The sequence below is a fragment of the Trematomus bernacchii genome, unplaced genomic scaffold (genome assembly GCF_902827165.1).
Source record: "Trematomus bernacchii unplaced genomic scaffold, fTreBer1.1, whole genome shotgun sequence".
NCBI lineage: Eukaryota > Metazoa > Chordata > Actinopteri > Perciformes > Nototheniidae > Trematomus > Trematomus bernacchii.
Window position 1 is genome coordinate 9,821,901 of NW_022988050.1, and position 6,233 is coordinate 9,828,133.

The following is a 6,233-nucleotide window of genomic DNA, read 5'->3' on the forward strand; positions in this document are numbered from 1 at the left end:
CTGCTACGACATAAGTAACCGGATCAGAGTAACATTAAGTACAGTCCGCGGCACTGTGAGTGCAGACGTCGATGTGTCCCATTATCATTCATATCATATCACATCATAATGTATCATATATTTCCTTATTTGAGTCAGCTTCTTGAGCCGTATCTGGCCGTGCAACACTCACAGTGTCACATACTGTATGCAGAAGTATTATTTTAAGCAACACATTAAGTTGACGAAACACTCGAGTCAAATTCTCCTAATTAAAGTCAGATCCACTCGTGTCTTGGACGGGGCAGTGATTTCATAAACCTGTTAATGTACGCATTCAAACACTTTTTCTTTTACCAGCTGTATTCACCTTGCAGGTGCAGCTATGTGGCTTTTATCCTGGATAAAGTGTTTAAGTCATGGATGTTTAAAGTTTAACTTCTTCATATTTGACTAATATTAAAGTTCACTTTTCATTCAGGAAGTATGACGCTGCGCTGTCAGTACGCTTGTCCGTGTTTGAGATTGGTCGAATGCTCCAAATACCACCCCTTTCATGTGAACGCGCACCTAACTAGATAGGACACGGCTGGCTTGAGCGATCCACTTGATAACCAGCGTCGTAGTACAGTTTAGCCAGAGCGCGTATGTTTTGGATTACGCCAACCGGCTAACTCAAACATATCCAGGTTATGTTGAACCAGCTTCGTAGTACAGGCCTCTGGCCAAGAAGGCAGCAACGTTACACATAACACAAACATATACAATACAGAGAACACAACTAAGTAAACAAAAAAAAACGAAAAGCAGTCACTACATTGTGCACATTTGGGACAGTAAGAAAGGTACTAGTTATTACTGCAAGAGCAGCTGGTGGTAAGGACCTCAGACAACTTCAATTTAAAACAGGCTATAGGGACAAGTGCCATCAGTTTAAGGTGTGATTGAAGGTCATTCCAAGACCAAGGAGCATAATGAAAAATACTCCTTTTTCCAGCCTCAGTCCGCACAGCAGGTACCTGGAACCGTATCCAGGCACTGGATCTGAGGTTGTAAGAGTCACAAACTGGAGCAAATCTGGCACAGATGTACAGTGGAAGCAGACCTAAAATGGCTTTATACATTAATAACAACCAATGCTGCATCCTACGCATAGTAAGTGAGGACCATCCAGTTAGGCTATGCAGTTTGCAATGATGGGTGCATTTGATATATATCGCAGTGCAGCATGGTAGAGTGGGTCAAGTTTGGCCAAAACAGTGGGACAGGCAAATCTATAAATTGTATCACCGTAGTCAAGCTGGGAAAGGAATAAGCCAGAGACCAACCTTTTACGGGATAGAAGTTGAAAAACAACATTTAAGTCTGTAAAGGAAGCCAAGTGTGAATTTCAATTTCTTAGTTAGAACTTCAATATGGTGTTTAAAGTTTAGATTTCTGTCCAACCAAAAGCCCAAATATTTGTATGTATCGACAAACTCAACGGAGACGCCATCAAGGGTGTCAATGAAAAGGCAAGAGGACGCTGACTTGGGAGCAAAGAGCATTGCTTTGGTTTTCTTACTGTTCAATAGCAGGTTCGAATCAATAAGCGCTTTGGCTAAGTCAATAAACAATGCAACACAAACATATTTTGTATCCAAAGCAGCCTTAGGCGCCGTTTACACGAGGAGAAAACTGCTTGTATCTGCATAGTTTCGCGTGCGTATAGCCCTATTATTTACACGAGGCCGATAGAAACTGACCCCACAAACGATAACGGGTCCCAAGGTGGATAGATTTGCAAACGAAACGCTCTGGGGGGTCAACCGAGTCCGTGTAATCACCTCTATACGAATATTTCCTGAAAAAATAGCGAAAAAAAAAAAAAAATAGCACCTCTCCTGCTCACTGCTGTAGCAACTATCAAAAATAGCTGTGTTAATTAAACGCACAAGGAGTTCTTGAATGAAATAATATTATAAAAGGCAAACCAGAATTGTTAACGCCCAATATACTCCTTAAACAAAATAAACAGAGTCAGATTTCATGCATTGATCCATTATATTGACAAAGGTGCGATCTCACCCGGTGTTTGTAGAGAATATCTCTCTTTCTGAGCCGTCCTCTCGATGCAATATCCACAGATTCGGTTTCTTTCAGTTAACTTCCCCGTTGCATTTATCCATATGCTGAGGAAATGACTATATCCCGCTGAATACCAGCAATCGCCACACACTTCCTCCTGTCAGTAGCTACTGCTAGTGCTACTGCTACTGACCATGCTACAGATATTAGTGCAAAATCTACAGCTCCTCTACCACAACCATCAGCAACAAGTGGACATGGAGAATTACATGAACTACATGTTGCTAAATACACCGCGCTGCTCGGGCTGCTCTTCTTCGTGGCTTTTGGTGTATTTTGGCGGAAGTTACAGCGCAACTTACAGTCCCAGCATATGTACTACAGCGTTTCCAGCGGCCTCGTTTGAACAGACACGTTAAATGAAACAAATGCATGTGAACGGAAGACTTTTTTGAATACGCATACTGTGCATAAACGCAAACGGTCCCGTGTGAGCGGGGCCTCATTTGGAAATAGGTTGTACACAAGTGACAGTTTGCTGCAAGGTGTAGCACCTTCCTGATGTTTGCTTTACCTTGTTTCTTCAGTGACACTTCATCTCTTTGTTGTCAGAGTTGAGAAATTAACTTAAATAACAATAAAACATTTTACTGATGTATTGCTGATATCAACAGTCCATATCCTAAAATATAATTCTAATCCTTTTTTTGCTACACAGTACGGAATCTGGGTCTGAACCCTTTGGGCGAGGACACAGGGACAGCAGATGTCCTATCACGTCTTATCATTGAACGTAAACACATTACTTTATACTCCCATATTCGATACAGTTCATTTCAATAGGAAATACACGATTGTTCCGATAACTCATATAACCTTATATAACCTGATTCTCATCATAGGAGAGGACAGAAATATTCCACCACTTTTCTTCCCCTGTGGCTCGATTAAAAGAGAAATGTTGCCCACGGCTTTAAGGGAAAATGGTAAGCCCCAAGTGCAAGATTCAAGGTGATAGAAGTCCCATTGGGGCTTCACTAATTATAAAATAATAATTGTGCTACCTTTATCACTGTGGGGATCGGTTTAATTTGTTTCCAGGCGTGCCCCTAGGGCCTTAATATCGTCTAAGACTTTCAGACTGGCAGTCACAGTACTGTGCTTTGATCTGAATCCAGATTGCATAGGGTTAAGGATGTTGTGTGAATTTAAAAAAAGTTTTAGCTGAGTAGAAACTAGGGACTCAAGAATTTTTGATAACACAGAAAGATTTGAGATAGGACGATAGTTATTCAACTCAGTGGGATCACCAGCTTTCAAGAGGGGCGATACAAGAGCTTGCTTCCAGTGGACAGGGAGAGATTAAAAATATCAGTGACTGGTTGAGCTATAATCTGAGCTGCAATTTTTTAAAAGAAAGGATCTAGGCCGTCAGGCCCGGCAGACCTTTTAGGATCAATTGAGTGCAAACCGTGTAAGACTTCAGAGTCCGAGAAAGAAGCGAAATCAAAAACAGGGGAGTTCATCTCTTGACTATGGCTTTCTTGAGGGAAATATTCTGCATGTAATTTAGAAAATCATTAAGTGAGGATTATTGTTGTTAGGAAATGTGTGTGTTTCTTTTATCACATCACAAAATACTGGGAGATGCAAAATAATACCTCCGTATGCAGTCCTGCCATTAAAACAAAGAATTTCCCATATACCACTTGTACTGATTGTGTTATACACATTAGCATGCATACTGATCACACCCATATTGTCAGTGGTTTCTGCTGATGGTGGCACATTTTTCTCATACAAGTCTCCTTGCTAAGCAGTGACGTGCGGTGAGGTTCATGGCTGGTGAGGCACTGAGTCAGATTTACAAATATTATATTTTGACCTTAATCGAAATATTCGGTTATTTTCAAAAGCTTTTTTAGTCTGATGCTTCGATTCATTTTAAACAGACCGTTCAACAAAAGTATACCCAAAATCCCCATTTTCATTACAAATGTGGTCTTACCTTGACTTGAAGATGAAGTCCATGCTATCCTTCTGGACAACAATCTCTATTACTTTTTTGTAAAAGTCCTCCTTATCTTCCTGTAGTTTCAAAAGTCTAGTTTGTTGTTACGTCTACCGTCTCTGCGTAGAATTACAGTAGCAACAAGAACCTGTGGGCTCACGTGCGCCCCCTTCAGTGCGGCAGAGGTTATGGCTGCCTCCCCTGGTGCATTTTCATTGCCGTTGATACCAGTGAGCCTAAATATCATATATACGTGAAATAAGTTATTTAGAGACTATGGATGGCGAGGATAAATGTAATAAAGGGATCTACAAACATTACATTGGTGACCTACAGTGAGATAGTAACAGGCATGCGCTTAGGGCCCGCTTTCCAGCCAGTTTCTGTGGGGTGACGCATTCTGAGGTGAGGCAGATCTCATCTGTGCCTCAACTCAGCCCACAGTAAATGGCTTGAGCGCGCTCACAAAATAAGTGCCCGCGCTGCATTAGTGCCCGCGCTCCAGCAAGTTACTGTGGGCTTACGAGAGGCAGAGCACGCCCCTGCCTCACTTGTCATCGCTCCCGTAGCGGAGCTCGGCAAATTTGCTGATTTTGACTATAAAAAGCGATTAGAATCATACATAAATCACACTTACAACACAGATCAGTGGAGACATTTTATTATTATCACTATTTCGTTTTTCTTTAGTTGTTTTTCCGTTACATTGGAGTATGACAGGTGAGGCTCAGCCTCCCCTGCCTCCACTGACTGCACGTCACTGTTGCTAAGGAATGGTGGCCTATTGTTGTGTAAGTGCAGCCTGGTCTGGGAATGGACTCCCCCTGTGACCAGGCTCAAAAACAGAGAGAGCTTTGTTTTTCAGCCTTGGTAAAAGTGTGTGACAAGCGCACACACAAAAAACAGGTAGAACTGTCAACGCCATGGCCTTGGACTCAAGGTTTCTTTATCATTGTGAACTGAAATCCTACATAATAGAGTCAACTTTATAGGTTCTGTATTTGAGGTTAAAGACTTCTGTGGGGTCAATAATGGCACATTTCCACTACACGTCGGCCTCGGCCACGCTCGGTACGGCTCGGTACGGCTTGGCCTTAACAGGGCCGACTCACTTCATGCTGCGCTTCCATTACAGTTTAGGAACTGGGGTAGTTACTATAGTAACGCAGTGTAGGCGGAGCCGTGACGTCATCTTCAATGAGAACTCCAGAAACACAACACAGCCGTTAGCTGTTAGCACTCAGAGCTCACAGCTCCTTATATATGTTCAGAAACTCGACAAAAGTTAAACAAGTACAAACCACAGACTGCCTGTGTCATGGTGAATACAGTCGCTGCTTTATTTATGTCTGTATAGGCCGTTGTTGTGAGTGTGGACGGTCGGAGCATATACTGCGTTAGCTTAGCCAATCTCCATCTAGAAAAACACGCATTTTAAAAGGTTTTTCGCCTGCCGTCTGTCTGCAGACTTGACAAAGCATTAATTCATGGTTTTTACTAACCGGTATCAGTATGTTGTTACTTCGGCATCATTTTGAAACGTGTATTACCATTAAATCACGGTCAAATATGTCCATCTTGTTGTAGTTTTAGCCCCCTTGCCAGCGCTCCTCTCTCTAGTTTAGCATACTCAGCCCGACTCAGCCCTGTTTGTTGGCCTCGATAGAACCACAATTTTCTCGGGCCAGAAAAGACGTGAAAAAGTGGCCCCGGGCCGGGCCGGGCCGGAACTAGGCCTAGTGGAAGCACAACCAAAAACGGGAACGGCACGACACGGCACGCTTAAAGCGAGCTCCGCGCTGTAGTGGAACTGCGCCATAACAGACCAATTCCTTTTCAACAGAGTAAGGTTACAGCTATAAAAACAAGGGTGCCGAAAATATAGGCTTATGACTGAGTTCACCCGCTGCCTTTTCTCCAATATCCCTCCAGCTTGAGCTCCAGCTACCATCCAGATCTAACACTGCTTTCATGTTTGACCCACTTTTACAAGACAGAGACAATGACAAAGAAAAACAGGGACAGAAGGAAAAGGATGAAAAAGACACCGGTGGAGTAGAGCAGGAGAGTTGAAGACAGATGCAGAAATTGGGGAAAGGCGGGAACACAGGAGTGGGTGACATCAGCAAAGTGGATGCTAAAGGTATAGAGAGAGAGAGAGGAAGAGAAAGGGGGA

General features: G+C 42.9%; 1 long non-coding RNA gene across 1 annotated transcript; it reads left to right on the plus strand.

Moving 5' to 3' along the window:
* The first annotated feature begins 2,586 nt into the window (after positions 1 to 2,586).
* LOC117473324 lies at positions 2,587 to 2,999 on the plus strand. Its single transcript, XR_004555027.1, has 2 exons — positions 2,587 to 2,839; positions 2,949 to 2,999. It is a non-coding gene; the product is annotated as an uncharacterized LOC117473324 (long non-coding RNA).
* Positions 3,000 to 6,233: the final 3,234 nt, after the last annotated feature.